The 14,865-nt window shown below is 41.8% G+C and overlaps 2 protein-coding genes across 5 annotated transcripts in view; both read left to right on the top strand.

Annotated features, from left to right (window-relative positions):
* Positions 1–14,865, top strand: part of LOC139580189 (protein diaphanous homolog 2-like) — a 643,765-nt gene that overhangs the window by 310,443 nt on the left and 318,457 nt on the right. The gene's annotated exons all lie outside the window — the stretch shown is intronic.
* The window catches only part of LOC139580191 (uncharacterized), a 222,460-nt gene continuing 215,585 nt past the window's right edge, over positions 7,991–14,865 (top strand). The window contains exon 1 of the mRNA XM_071408769.1: positions 7,991–8,478. The gene's annotated coding sequence lies outside the window, so the exon portion shown is untranslated. The remainder of the gene's footprint in view (positions 8,479–14,865) is intronic.

Here is a 14,865-nt window from a genome sequence, read left to right as displayed (position 1 = left end):
TAAGTAGACATAATTGTAAATAATTAAATCCTTCCAATATACATTTAAAAAACAATTTAGTTACAAATTGAACTTTAATTACATGAGTTGACTCTTCACATGGGATGAACAAAAGAAAGGTAATATTGAATAATCCCCAATGATCCATCGTATCTCTCCCCAAAAAATTTGACATATATCTTTAAAATGGTAGTCTAGAAACTTAAGCTTTGGTTGTCTTCCTCTCAGGCTTCCGTCTTTTCCCTGGACCTCCTCAATGTCCACCTCTTGAACATCAGACTCTGAGGCCTCATCTTCAATGTCACTTTCCTTCTTGAGGGTGGCTCGTTGTCAAGACATTCATCAGTATTTCTCTGACTACATTCCTCCATTGAGTCAAAAAAACTTCTGATTCCAGGAGGACCATGAGCTGTTGCTATCGATAAGGTGTCGTCTTCATCATTTTCACCTTGAATGGAAGTAGAGGGACTTTTGTCAGAGGTTGCTTGTTGTGAGCGCTGAGGGAACTTTATGCACTTGGTCAGATGATTCTGCATCTGTGTTGCATACTTCACATATGATTTGGCACAGTATTTGCAAATGTACACAGCTTTTCCTTCTACATTAGCTGCAGTGAAATGTCTCCACACATCAGATGACATTTTTCTGTAAAGATGAGAAATAAAAAATAAAATAAAAAATACAATGCCATGTACAGATAAATAGTTAAGCAGTTATATTAAACAACTCCTTTGTAAGATAAATGTTTTAAAATGAAACATGTATGGAAACAGGTGAATTAACACTCCTCAGTTAGCATGCTCAAGCAAGCTAGAACCCATATGGTAGCAAAAACTAACTAGCAGAAATTGTTAAAAAGTTTGAAATTATTTAAACACACTTTGTTGTAGGCTATTATTTACTAGTTAACAAAAAGCTATGTCATATAAAATGTATTCACCCCACCCAGTATTGTAATCAAAACTTTCCAGAAAGCATGTAGTCCTTGGCTCAGACTGTGTAGTAGTGTGGGCTCAATAGCATCTCATTAGTGTGCAAGATCTTGAGAATCTGCTGTAGATGTGATGGAAGAGTGCACTGCACATGTGATGGAATAATGCACTGTGCATGTAGAGGGTTGCAATGCCATTGAATTGGGGATAGTTTAACTAAAATATGCCACAAGGCCTAGAATTGCCTTATGTGTATAACACAAAAAAAGGCTTAACTTTTTTTGATGAATTTAAGCAAAATTCCCGTGCTGAACTTCCCATGGAACATTTCCGGAAAATATCCGACCCTTTGCAACCCTAGTTCTGGATGAAAAATATACTTAGCTAAAATATAAATGCATCATGTAAAGAGTTGGTCTCATGTTTCATGAGCTCAAATTAAAGATCCGAGGCATTTTCCATACACCCAAAATGCTTATTTCTCTCAAATGTTGTGCACACATTTGTTTAGATCTGTTAGTGAGCATGTGTCCTTTGCCTCAATAATCCATCCACCTGACGGTTGTGGTATATCAAGAAGCTGATTAAACAGCATGATCAATACACATGTGCACCTTGTGCTGGGGACAATAAAAGGCCACTCTAAAATGTGCAGTTTTGTCACACAACACAATGCCAAAGATGTCTCAAGTTTTGAGGGAGCGTGCAATAGGCATGCTGACTGCAGGAATGTCCACCATGTCCACCAGAGAATTGAGTACGTTCAACCTTTCTCACAACCGCAGACCACGTGTAAGCACGCCAGCCCAGGACCTCCACATCCGATTTCTTCACCTGCGGGATCGTCTGAGACCAGCCACCCAGACAGCTGATGAAACTGAGGATTACCTCTGTCTGTAATAAATCCCTTTTGTGGGTAAAAACTAATTCTGATTGGCTGGGCCTGGCTCCCCAGTTAGTGGGCCATACTCCCAAGTGGGTGTGCCTATGCCCTGCCAGGCCCACCCATGGCTGTGCCCCTGCCCAGTCATGTGAAATCCATAGATTAGGGCCTAATGAATTCATTTAAATTGACTGATAACCTTCTATGAACTGTAACTCGGTAAAATCTTTGAATTTGTTGCTATAGATAAACAAGCTAACATCAGCAACAACCAAAAGAAATAGAGCTCGCTCTTTGTCCAGTGTTATTTTATGTAGTTAACATGCCACCTTCAGGTGTAGAATTTGCCATTGTTGTAGCCTTGCCGAGTTGTTTTTAATCTAATCGGAATAGCGGTGCTCTAGTTGTATGTTTGTACTCAAGTTTATTCGTGGGTACAGCTAAAGACAGGACAACAGGATATGCTGAGAATAATTTATTTTTAGCTCATTCATTTCCCTTACCGCACCCTGCAAACAGTATCCCCCAAGTGAGATTTAAAATTCCAGACTGAACCCAATAATAACGCCTGAGCGTTCCAAATGATTTGAATCTCGTCAATTAATGGTTGCGGAATTGGATTCTGTGAAACTAATCGGTTACACACAGACAATAATTCTTTTTTTTTACATAACATCGCACTGTATGTGATGATATAGCGCCACAGGTTTTTGAGTTAGTGTCAATCTACTCTTTCTGGGATCATAAAACCTGCGGAGTTCAGAGAATTAGAATGAATACAAATCATATATTGATGTGGATGTATTTGATGCAATGAATGTAAAGTAATAGAACCCAATAGAAGCAATGGAACTGACAACAGGGAGTTCCGCATATTGTATTCTAGAGTCGTACACTGTGTGCTTCAGTGGGGAAGGTGAGAAGTGAGTGTAGGCTTCTTTGCTGCTCCCAAATCCCTGGAGTCCCATAAGGCCCAAGCCGGCCTTGGGGAATGTTTTTCGTGAGCTTCATATCAGATAAGATAAACTACATGGGAGGCATCTTGCCTAAGAGAGAGGGAGGATGAGGGAGAGACGGAGAGACAGGGGGATCGAGAAGGGGAGAGAGGGAGATTCTCAGAATCTTATATTCTGAACCATACAGTTTGGGTATGACTGATATTAATACTAGTGTGGACTTACCACAGTGAGATAAGACTTGGATGGTGATGATGACATAAACACACACACAAACCGGAGTGTGATGTCTTTTTAATGGCTCAGAGAGAGGGAGAGAGAGAGAGACAGAGAATGCAAGGTGGTTAGAACAAGCAAGCGATGGAGACCACTCATCTTCGGTCTGATGAAATTGGTAGGCAGTGAAAGTGCTCTGTCCTTCAGTGATGGCCTACTTTGAAAGTGAAATACCAACTATTGGGAAAATAGAATGCCAATACAGTAGTTACTATGCGTGCATATCTGGTGAGCTCCAGGTGGCAGGTCCCACCTGAGTGGAATGTGAAATAGACGTCCATGTGCTTCATTCCCGAGAGCCCGGGGGGCTAGAATTCTCTCTCTCTGTATTGGCCTGTACTGATGTGAATATTGATGTGTATTTATGTGTGTGCAGGGATCATCTGTTAATGTCGATAATGCAGTATTTACATATGAACCGAGTAAACAATTGGCTTAAGTTTTCAAAGATCAAATTGCAATATATATATACAAAAGTATGTGGACACCCCTTCAAATGAGTGGGTTTGGCTATTTCAGCCACACCCATTGCTGACAGGTGTATCAAATCGAGCAGTCGGCCAAGCAATCTCCATAGACAAACATTGGCAGGAGAATGGCCTTACTGGAGAGCTCAGTGACTTTCAAAGTTGCACCGTCATAGGATGCCACCTTTTCAACAAGTCAGTTTGTCAAATTTCTGCCCTGCTGGAGCTTCCCCGGTCAACTGTAAGTGCTGTTATTGTGAAGAGGAGTAACAACGGCTCAGCCGCAAAGTGGTAAGCCACACAAGCTTACAGAACTGGACCGCCGAGTGCTGAAGTGTGTAGCGCGTAAAAATACATAAAAAATCTGTCCACGGTTACAACACTCTCTACCGAGTTCCAAGCTGGCTCTGGAAGCAACATCAGCACCCGAAAATGCCAAGCATGCCAAGCATTGGCTGGAGTGGTGTAAAGCTTGCCACCATTGGACTCTGGAGCAGTGGAAACCCGTTCTCAGGAGTGATGAATCACGCTTCACCATATGGCAGTCTGATGGACAATATGGGTTTGGCGGATGACAGGAGAACGCTACCTGCCCGAATACATAGTGCCAACTTGAAATTTCGGTGGAGGAGGAATAACGGTCTGGGGCTGTTTTTCATGGTTTGGGCTAGGCCCCTCAGTTCCAGTGAAGGGAAATCTTAATGCTACAGCATACAATGACATTCTAGACGATTCTGTGCTTCCAACTTTCTTGCAACAGTTTGGGGAAGGCCCTTTCCTGTTTCAGCATGACAATGGCCCCATGCACAAAGCGAGGTCCATACGTAGATGGTTCGAGATCTTGGTTGAAGAATTTGACTGGCCTGCACAGAGCTCTGACCTCAACCCCATCGGACACCTTTGGGATGACTTGGAACGCCAACTGTGAGTCCCCGCAGCAATGTTCCAACATCTTGTGGAAAGCCTTCCCAGAAGAGTGGAGGCTGTTATAGCAGCAAAGGGGGGACCAACTCCATAATAATACCCATGATTTTGAAAGGAGATGTTTGACATGCAGGTGTCCACATACAGTCTAAGGCACTGCATCTCCGTGCAAGAGGCATCACAATAGTCACTGGTTCGAATCCAGGCTGAATCCCATCAGGCTATGATTTGGAGTCCCATAGGGCGGCACACAATTGGCCCAGCTTCGTCCAGGTTTGGCTGGCGTAGGCCGTCATTGTAAGTAAGAATTTGTTATTTTAAAAAAATATATATATTTCACCATTATTTAACCAGGTAGGTCAGTTCAGAACAAGTTCTCATTTACAACTGCGACCTGGCCAAGATAAAGCAAAGCAGTGCGACAAGAAACCCCACATAGTTACACTGAAACAAACATACAGTCAATAACACCATAGAAAAGAAAAATAGAACAATTTATGTACAGTGTGTGCAAATGTAGAAGAGTAGGGAGGTAGGCAATACATAGGCCCTAGTGGCAGAATATTTACAATTTAGCATTAACACATGGAGTGATATATGTGCAGATGATGATGTGCAAGTAGAAATACTGGGGTGCAAAAGAGCAAGAGGGTAAGTCATAATATGGGGATGAGGTAGTTGGGTGTGCTATTTACAGATTGGCTGTGTACAGGTACAGTGATCGGTCAGCTGCTCTGACAGCTGATGCTTAAAGTTAGAGCTTCAGATTTTAGCAAATCGTTCCAGTCATTGGCAGCAGAGATTTGGAAGGAAAGGCGGCCAAAGGACATTTTTGCTTTGGGGATGACCAGTACGATATACCTGCTGGAGCGTGTGCTACGGGTGGGTGTTGCTATGGTGACCAGTGAGCGGAGATAAGGTGGAGCTTTACCTAGCAAATACTTATAGATGACCTGGAGCCAGTGGGTTTGGCGACGGATATGTAGTGAGGGCCAGCCAACGAGAGCATACAGGTCGCAGTGGTGGGTAGTATATGGGGCTTTGGTAACAAAATGGAGGGCACTGTGATAGACTACATCCAGTTTGCTGAGTAGAGTGTTGGAGTCTATTTTGTAAATGACATTGCCGAAGTCAATGATCGGTAGGATAGTCAGTTTTACGAGGGTATGTTTGGCAGCATGAATGAAGGAGGCTTTGTTGCTAAATAGGAAGCCAATTCTAGATTTAATTTTGGATTGGAGATGCTTAATGTGAGTCTGAAAGGAGAGTTTTACTAGCATTTAAAAGCATGCCACGGAAGGAGTGTTGTATGGCGTTAAAACTCGTTTGGAGGTTTGTTAGCACAGTGTTCAAAGAAGGGCCAGCTATATACAGAATGGTGTCGTCTGCATAGAGGTGGATCAGAGAATCACCAGCAGCAAGAGCGACATCATTGTTATATACAGAGAAAAGAGTCTGCCTGATAATTGAACCCTGGGGCACCCCCATAGAGACTGCCAGAGGTCCGGGCAACAGGCCCTCCGATTTGACACACTGAACTCTATCTGAGAAGTAGTTGGTGAACCAGGCGAGGTAGTCATTTAAGAAGCCAAGGCTATTGAGTCTGCCGATTTAAAAAATGTGGTGATTGACAGAGTCGAAGGCCTTGGCCAGGTCGATGAAGACGGCTGCACAGTACTGTCTTTTATTGATGGCGGTAAAAGTGACTTGCCTGACTTAGCCAAGTTAAATAAAGGTTAAAAAAAACAAAAAAATAAATGGGGCAGCAGTCTTTAAGGCGCAGGGTAGAGTAATGGGTGGATAGTGACTAAAGTGCAGGTTGTTTTCAGTCTCTCGGTTCCAGCTTTGATCCACCTGTACTGTCTCCCTGTTCACCTTGCTAGACGGTAACATGGTGCACAGGCCGTGGCTCGGGAGGCTGAGGTCCTTGATGATCATTATTGGCATTCTTGTGACACCGGGTGTTTTAGATATCCTGGAGGGCGTGTGCCGTACAGTTACACCCAGAAGATCTCTGCTGAACATACATCGCACATGTTTATCTGTCACTATGTGACTGACGAAAATGTCATCGTTGATTATAAATGACCTAAACAGTCTGCAATGTTATGAACAAGCGAATCAACTATTCTAAAAAATAAAATAATGAAAACAGAGAATATGTAATAATTAGGCTACATATCGACTTTCACGTGTGCAATCGATAGATTTACCTACAAATTAGCCGTTAGGCTACACCTGAGTCGCTTCAATATTCTTATCTATTTGGCTTATAGGCTACTATTATCTGAAAACTCACACATTTTACTGACGCCTAACCAATATACTAAAGGTCTACAGGCTATGCTACTTCATGTTTAATATATTGAATTGTAAAATGTATGTAGGCCTACTTGAAGCTCAAATCCTGCCTGCCATTATGCTACAATCAATGATTTGTACAGCAATTATGAAAAACATTATTATAATATCCTATTTTTAGGTCAAGTGGATATTTTATAAATAGCGAACGAGGGAACGAGCGACTTTGACTTTGGCTTTATTTACATAATCAAACATGGCATACAAAATAGCATGACAATCCATAGCACATGGCAAACCTATAATACAAACAATTACATTCATAATAGGCTACAGAATATTTATCTGTTGATGGGAAAACTGTATAATAAAAAAAGAAGATGACTTTGAATACATTTAAGAGTTGCAGTGAGCTTTTAATTCTGGAATCATGTTCAGCACAGTTCATGTAACTATACAGTTTAGTTTCACTTTGTAATGAGTGCACTTTGTGGTGTTCTGGGAAAGGGGTGTGACATCTTCAGTCGTTATTTTTAAGATGCGTAGTTAAAACACTTTAAGCCTAAGTTCCATCGCAATCGGCAAACAGTGCCCTGGACAGACTCTCTTGGAAGTTTCATGACTTTTTTTTTGCTATCTTTCTGATATTCCCATTTCTACTGATGTGGTTTGGCTGTTGGAGAATACTTGAAAGGTTATAGACTTTTTAGAGTGGGGGAGAATTTGTGTATTGGAATTGAAATGTTTTTGCTGAACTGAATGCCTAAATATCTATGCTCATCACTGTTTTTCTTATGTGTTTGGTTGAAGTCGTAATCCTTGAAAACGCTGCCAAGCAGTTTGCATGTTGCTTATGCTTGAAAACACTTTGTATCTTGCATGTCTATCTGAGTACTTGCCAAAATCATCGCCTGTTAGTTGATTGTCGACTGAGCAGCGCAATGTTCCACCATATTCCAAAACTAGGACCATACCATTGTTTCTGTTGTTGATCTAAGCAGTTGAATATTTATTTATTCTACAGTTAAATATACAATCTGACTTTCCTCTGAAGGAAAGCAACTAATATCACCCACAAAAACACACAAACCCTCTGAAGGATGTCAAATCTTTTTTGAGAATAAAAAGATGAAGATATAAGAATTTAAACTATATTCCATTTCCAGTTCCGTTTCAACATAAACTCCCTTTCAAATCCACATAAGTGGATAAGCTGGGTGAGTCAGTGTAATGATTTGCCTGGGTTGGGGGGGTGGAGATTAAAGACACCTACTGTTTTTTGGTGGGGAGAGGGGGGGGGGGGGCTGTTGTTTTGATGTTGGCCGACTGTCTCTCTTGCTTTCACTCTCCCCCTTTCTTTCTTTTTCTGTAGCAACTTACATTTTTTCGACAAACATCACAACAGGCTCGCTCCCGCTGTTCCGCACACATCTCACAAGCAACCCTGCCTCGAAAGGCCGAGCTGCAGCCCGAGATAAGAGTTCCTGGGCTGGGTAGGAGGGTTGAGGCGTGTGGCAGGCATGGTGCTTTCTATTACCCCGGCAACTTGTCCTCCGATGTCATTAATTATGGACGACCAAAAGCAGTCCATCTCCCTTTCAAGATGAACCCCGGCTTTTTCCCTGCCTGGCACTCTGAAGACTTAGATTCAATCGCTGTGTCTGTTGCCTGCACCGTGGGATCTCTGAACTTTCCCCAGCACCAGTCCTGTCACACCTAAACAGATCAATCTAAATCAGGTAAAGACTTAGTCTGAGGAAACAGGCACGACACACATTTTCTTTCTCACATGATGATGAAATTGAGAGTTGACTGCTGTGATCGTGAGTGCAAAAGTCTTAGCTAAATCTCGGTTCACCTTTTTCTCACCTTTTACTTATCTTATTGTTTCTGAAGTTTCTGAAAATTATACATTGCCTTCATATAGTATTCACACCTCTGGACTTTTTCCAAATGTTCTTGTTACAGCCTGAATTTAAAATGGATTACATTTAGATTTTTTTTCACTGATACACAATAACCCATAATGTCAAATTGTAATTATGTTTTTTATATTTTGTAAAATATTTTTGGAATATTTGTTATTTTCTATTCATTTTATGAGTCACTAAGTATTCAGCCCCTGTGTTATGGTAACACTAAATATGTTCTGGAATAACAATGTGCTTAACAAGTCATATAATAAGTTGCTCTGTGTGTAATAATAGCGTTTAACATGATTTTTTAATGACTACCTCATCTCTGTACCCCACACATACAATTATATGTAAGGTCCCTCAGTCAAGCAGTGAATTTCAACCAGAAACTCAACCACAAAGAACAGGGAGGTTTTCCGATGTCTTACAAAGAAGGGCAGACATTGAATATCCCTTTGAGCGTGGCAAAGTTGTTAATTACACTTTGGATGGTGTATGAATACACCCAGCCACTACAAAGATACAGGCGTCCTTCCTAACTCAGTTGCCGCAGAGGAAGGAAACCACTCATGGATTTCACCATGAGGCCAATGGTGACTTTAAAACAGTCACATAATTGAATGGCTGTGATAGGAGAAAGCTGAGGATGAATCAACAACATTGCAGTTACTTTACAATACTAGCCTAATTGACAGAGTGAAAATAAAGAAGCCTGTACAGAATAAAACTATCCTGTTTGCAGCAAGGTACTAAAGTAATACAAATGTGGCAAGGCAATTCACTTTTTGTCCTGAATACAAAGTATTATGTTTGGGGCAAATCCAACACTTACTGAGTACCAAGCATATTTTCAAGTATAGTGGTGAATGCATCATGTTATGTGTAGACTTGCATGGGCAGTTTTCAGGATAAAAATAAACGTAATTGAGCTAAGCACTGTAACGCTGTGCACTGAGAGTCGGGAAGCAAGTTCAGGGAGTGAGTGTTTTAATAGTATAAACGGAACATAAACCAAAACAAGAAACACTAACAGCATACGGACATGAAACTGAAACAGACGCCTGGGGAAGTAACCAAATGGAGTGACATATAGGGCAGGTAATCAAGGAGGTGATGGAGTGCAGGTGAGTGTCAATATGCACGAATGTGTGTATCGCTGGTGACAGGTGTGTGCCATAAACGAGCAGCCTGGTGACCTAGAGGCCGGAGAGGGATCACACGTGACAAGCACAGGCAAAATCCTAGATGAAATCCTGCTTTCCACCAGACACTGGGAGATTAATTCACCTTTCAGCAGAACAATAACCTAAAACACAAGGCCAAATATACACTGGAGTTACTTACATAGAAGACAATGCATGTTCCTGTGTGGCCGAGTTACATTTTTGACTTAAATCTACTTGAAAATCTATGGTACGACCAGAAAGTGGTTGTCTAGCAATGATCAACAACCAATTTGACAGAGTTTGAAGAATTTTGAAAAGAACAATGGACAAATATTGAACAATCCAGCTTTGTAAAGCTGTTAGAGACTTGCTCTCCCCAGTCCACCTGGTCATGCTGCTGCTCCAGTTTCAACTGTTCTGCCTGCGGCTATGGAACCCATGACCTGTTCACTGGACGTGCTACCTTGTCCCGGACATGCTGTTTTGGACTCTCTCTCTACCGCACCTGCTGTCTCTAACTCTGAATGATCGGCTATGAAAAGCCAACTGACATTTACTCCTGAGGTGCTGACCTGTTGCATCCTCTACAACCACTGTGATTATTACTATCTGACCCTGCTGGTCATCTATGAATGTTTGAACATCTTGGCCATGTACTGTTATAATGTCCACCCGGCACAGCCAGAAGAGGACTGGCCACCCCTCATAGCCTGGTTCCTCTCTATTTCTTCCTATGTTCTGGCCTTTCTAGGGAGTTTTTCCTAGCCACGGTGCTTCTACATCTACATTGCTTGCTGTTTTAGAGTTTTTAGGCTGGGTTTTTGTACAGCACTTTGTGACATCGGCTGATGTAAAAAGAGCTTTATAAATACATGTTATTATTTGTATTATTATATATTACCCAGATAGACTCACAGCTGTAATCGCTGCCAAAGGTGATTTTACAAAATATTGACTCAGTTGTGTGAAAGCTTATGCAAATGAGATATTTATGTATTTTTTTTGCAATTAATTTGCTAAAATGTATTCAAAAGTTTTCACTTTGTCATTATGGGGTATTGTGTGTAGATGAGTGAGAAAACATCTATTTAAACCATTTTGAATTTAGGCTGTAACACGACAACATTTGGAATAAGTTAAGGGGTATGGATACTTTCTGAAGGCACTGTACGAACCAGTTGATACATGCATCGGGTGAGAGTACACCTTTGTAGCTTGCCACTGCCGTGAGGTTAGGTATTGTGTAACTTCTACTTTTATCACATTGAACAACTTGAAAGAGACAAGATCAGAGCTTTTCTCACCCTCCCTATCTTCCTCGTAATGGGTACACGGAACTACATAAGCAAATGGATGCGCATCAGGTGAAATCCCCTAGATTCGTTGCCGTGAGCTTTAGTCAACAGCACTGATGATAAGTGTGCTACTGGGATGCGTATGTTGGCATAGTTGCCTCACGCCAAAGCATCTACACATTAAAACCGAGATATAAGAGTGGCACTGAGATGGCATCAGTAACCATTTAAGCAGCTAAGTGCTAAAGTTATGTACATACATGTTGAAGCATCGAAAGCGTCATATTCCGCTGCTTTTTCTGATTGTGATGGTGTTCTTAGCTGCAGTGTTTCTACGAACGTTGGGCATTAATAGCAGATCATATACGCCACATTTCTTTTAAGTCTTTAGTCCGGGATGTTTTGCTGATATTTTTACCTATTGTGACATATCGCTCTGCTTGCTTTATAGCGGCTGACATTTGGCGTGCCACAGTGTGTAGGCACACCGCGTAGGAGTTCAGTATATTGAGTGGTGCGTGTTCATACTGTACATGCAACCGTGTATGCCTGTCTGTCTGTCTGTCGTATGACAAATGGATAGATGGTGTGATAGATAGAGGAGTGGGTTAGAATGTATTAGTCTTCAAAAGTATGAACGGGACATTCTTTTTTTAAGTTATCGCGTTTCGCCGTATTTAGAAGTTCTCTCAAGCTAGGGATTTGCCATGATGGATTCCTTTTCACTTGTTCGGTGTCATCTATTTATCTTAAACATGCATGCACTTACATTATGCTATATATCATAAGCAAATGTGAGCATCCATGAAATGTGCCTGACATTTGACACTTGGCAGCAGCTAAGCATATGGTTTTCAGATAAACCTCTTGTTTATGACCATTTGAGATGAGCAGATGGATGTAAAGGAGAGGAATGGACATGGATGGTGCTACATTGATCTGTTTATTATTGCATGCATGCAAAGGGCATATGTGTGTGTGTGTCCGTGCACGGGTACGTGCCTGTCCGTGTAGGGGTTGATTCAATCCAGCAGAGAGACCCATACCAGGGGGTCAGAAATTCCAAAGACTCCTGACGAGATCAAGGCCAGCCAGTAGCACTGCAAGGGTTGTGTGTGTGTGCGTTCCTGTGTATGTGTGTGTGCTTTCCTGTGTGTGTGTGTGTGTGTGTGTGTGTGTGTGTGTGTGTGTGTGTGTGTGTGTGTGTGTGTGTGTGTGTGTGTGTGTGTGTGTGTGTGTGTGTGTGTGTGTGTGTGTGTGTGTCAGGTTGAGCCTGGTATGGAGCTGCTGAGCCTGGTAAATAAAACAGAGATAACACACATTCCAGTGATCACGGTGTGCCTTTAGATGTGTGTTTGCTCTCATGCAGACTCCATTCATCCAGCAGCACCTTGTAAAAAGGCCTGGAGCAGCCAACACCCTGTTTTGATCAGCCCACTGTAAGTTCTGTAGAGAGTGAGTGTCTCTGCCCTTCACTACTCCTCATTAGGACATTCAAACACAATAATCAAGTGGAGATTCAAACACGTGGTCACCCCCTTGTTCATGGTTAAGTCCTAAATGACATCATATTCCCTATATAGTGCACTACGTTTAACCAAGGCACATAGGGCACTATAAAGGCAATAGGGTGCCATTTGAGATGTGTCCCATTATCATTTTGGGTGGAGGCAAGTGTTTAGTATTCCGGTGCAATCCCACAGAGAACTGGAGGCTAAGGGTGAGGAACACGCCAAAGGAGATAGCCATATATCTGTTTCACGTTAAATTGCAGCTGCCTTTGTGCAGGTGGTTCACTTCTCGCAAATCCACCTGTAATTAAGCGGGGCTTTGAACACAATGCTCTCTGTCGAGAGATCAGAGAGAGAGATACGACTCACGCTGCCACTCTTGCCACACAGGCCCCCTTTCAATTGGCCCATTGATCATCCACGTGCCTCGAAAGGATCCAGCGCTTTGCCATTGTCCTTCATTATCATATTCCCGAGCCACCCCAAGTATTTGTTTTCCTCTATTACTGGAATGCTGGTGGGAGGGCTAAAACAGTGACTCTGTTTGGGTTGGTTCGTTTCCTGAGTGGAGTTTCTGTCAATATGTTGTGTTTCCTGGTCCAGCAGTGACCCAAGGCCTGCTCGTAAAGGTCTGGTTGTAACCTGATGATGTTTATGGATTTGTTTTTTTTCTGGGAAGCCACTCTTTCTCCAAAGCCACCGGAGAGCCACTACAAAAGACTCTGTACCTGGAGTCGGAGTTAGTCAACCCTTTCCCCTAGGCAATACAGAGAAAGAGGGAGTGAACGAGAGAGTTGAAGAGGTGACATAAAAATTTCCTTTAATATCGTGATTGAGATAGCCAGCGGTAACCCGATGATTTCTGATGATGATGGGCGTGTGGAGCAGTAACACAGAAACGGGTAAAAGCCCATGTTGGCTCTGTGATTTAACTTTTTTTTTTTATGCTTTTGCTGGAGTTCTCCATTTGCTTTACAAGGCACTTTACAAGGCAAAACAGAGCACTAAGTGACAGTCTCTGAACCTTCATCGCCACTTTTACTGCCATGAGTTGACACAGAAATCCAAGAGTAATCTAGACTGAGGTATTAGCAGCAGGTCTTGCAAACACCTCATAACACAGCCCGCTGGGAGTGGGGTTGGGACATCGATACCCCTAATTCCAATGCAGTGGAGGTCAAACCCCGTATTTACAATCCCACCAGCACAGCAATCAAGGCTTCAGCGTGAGCGGGAATCAAAAGTCCCACCCGACACGACAGTAGCAGCGGTCGCTGCACCCTAATGGCTGCTCGGAAGTGCAAGTCTGTCATTTTAACTCATTAAGCACCACTTAAAGTCTTGTCAGTAAACCAAACAGAGGAGACCATAATCAATGTTGCACTTCCAACATGATCTAACGACGGGCTCCGACGTCGGTGGAAGCCAAATCTGAAATATATGGCATTTAGCAGCCAGCGACGTTACAAAGCTGTAATGAAGGATGTTTTAACACTCGGAGCACCTGCATTTCATAACTATTAGAATGGCCCTGACTGTCATTCTGACCATTGATATTTCAGTATTATAAATATTCCATAATAAATAATAAATTGCTAAATGAATGCATTCATTTTGTTAAACTATGTGATAACAAACCTCAGGACATCAGTGTATTAATTGATCCAGAAGCCCATAGACTGTAAATACTAAAATAAGATGATAGTGTATTTTGTGACTGTAAGACAACAGTTGCGTGGCCATCTGGCCCATCCAATCTACACCTAAACTATGTTGGAATTCATTTCACACACATAATAAGAATAATAATGGCCTAAAGACAATATTAAATTGAAAATAGTCTGATGGGTAACACTATTATTAATAATCAAATTGAGAATAAAGAGAGTGATGACCAGCACACTGTGCATTGAGAAAGAAGGAGAATGCAGCCTACCAAAAAAGCACTTCTTCTAGATCAGCCTACAGAGGTCCATGCAGGCCAGACATTTTGATTGCTATAAACTTTCAGAAAGAGCAGATTCTAATGAACCTAGTTTTTCCAAACATTTCTATAAATTGTGCCGATATCAACAAAACAACAATCAGCTATAACCATTTGGGAAAAATACCCTTTCTATTTTATTCTGTTATATTCCGTTAAATGTCTGCTAAATGAACAAGTTGATTTCATTGGAATGGCGCATCCATATAGCCTCGGCTACGAAACAGATAAATACAACTCAAAACATGCTATTG

Source organism: Salvelinus alpinus, chromosome 7 (genome assembly GCF_045679555.1).
Source record: "Salvelinus alpinus chromosome 7, SLU_Salpinus.1, whole genome shotgun sequence".
NCBI classification, from domain to species: domain Eukaryota; kingdom Metazoa; phylum Chordata; class Actinopteri; order Salmoniformes; family Salmonidae; genus Salvelinus; species Salvelinus alpinus.
The sequence above is the reverse complement of the archived record's forward strand: the minus strand, read 5'-3'. Positions and strand labels throughout refer to the sequence as shown.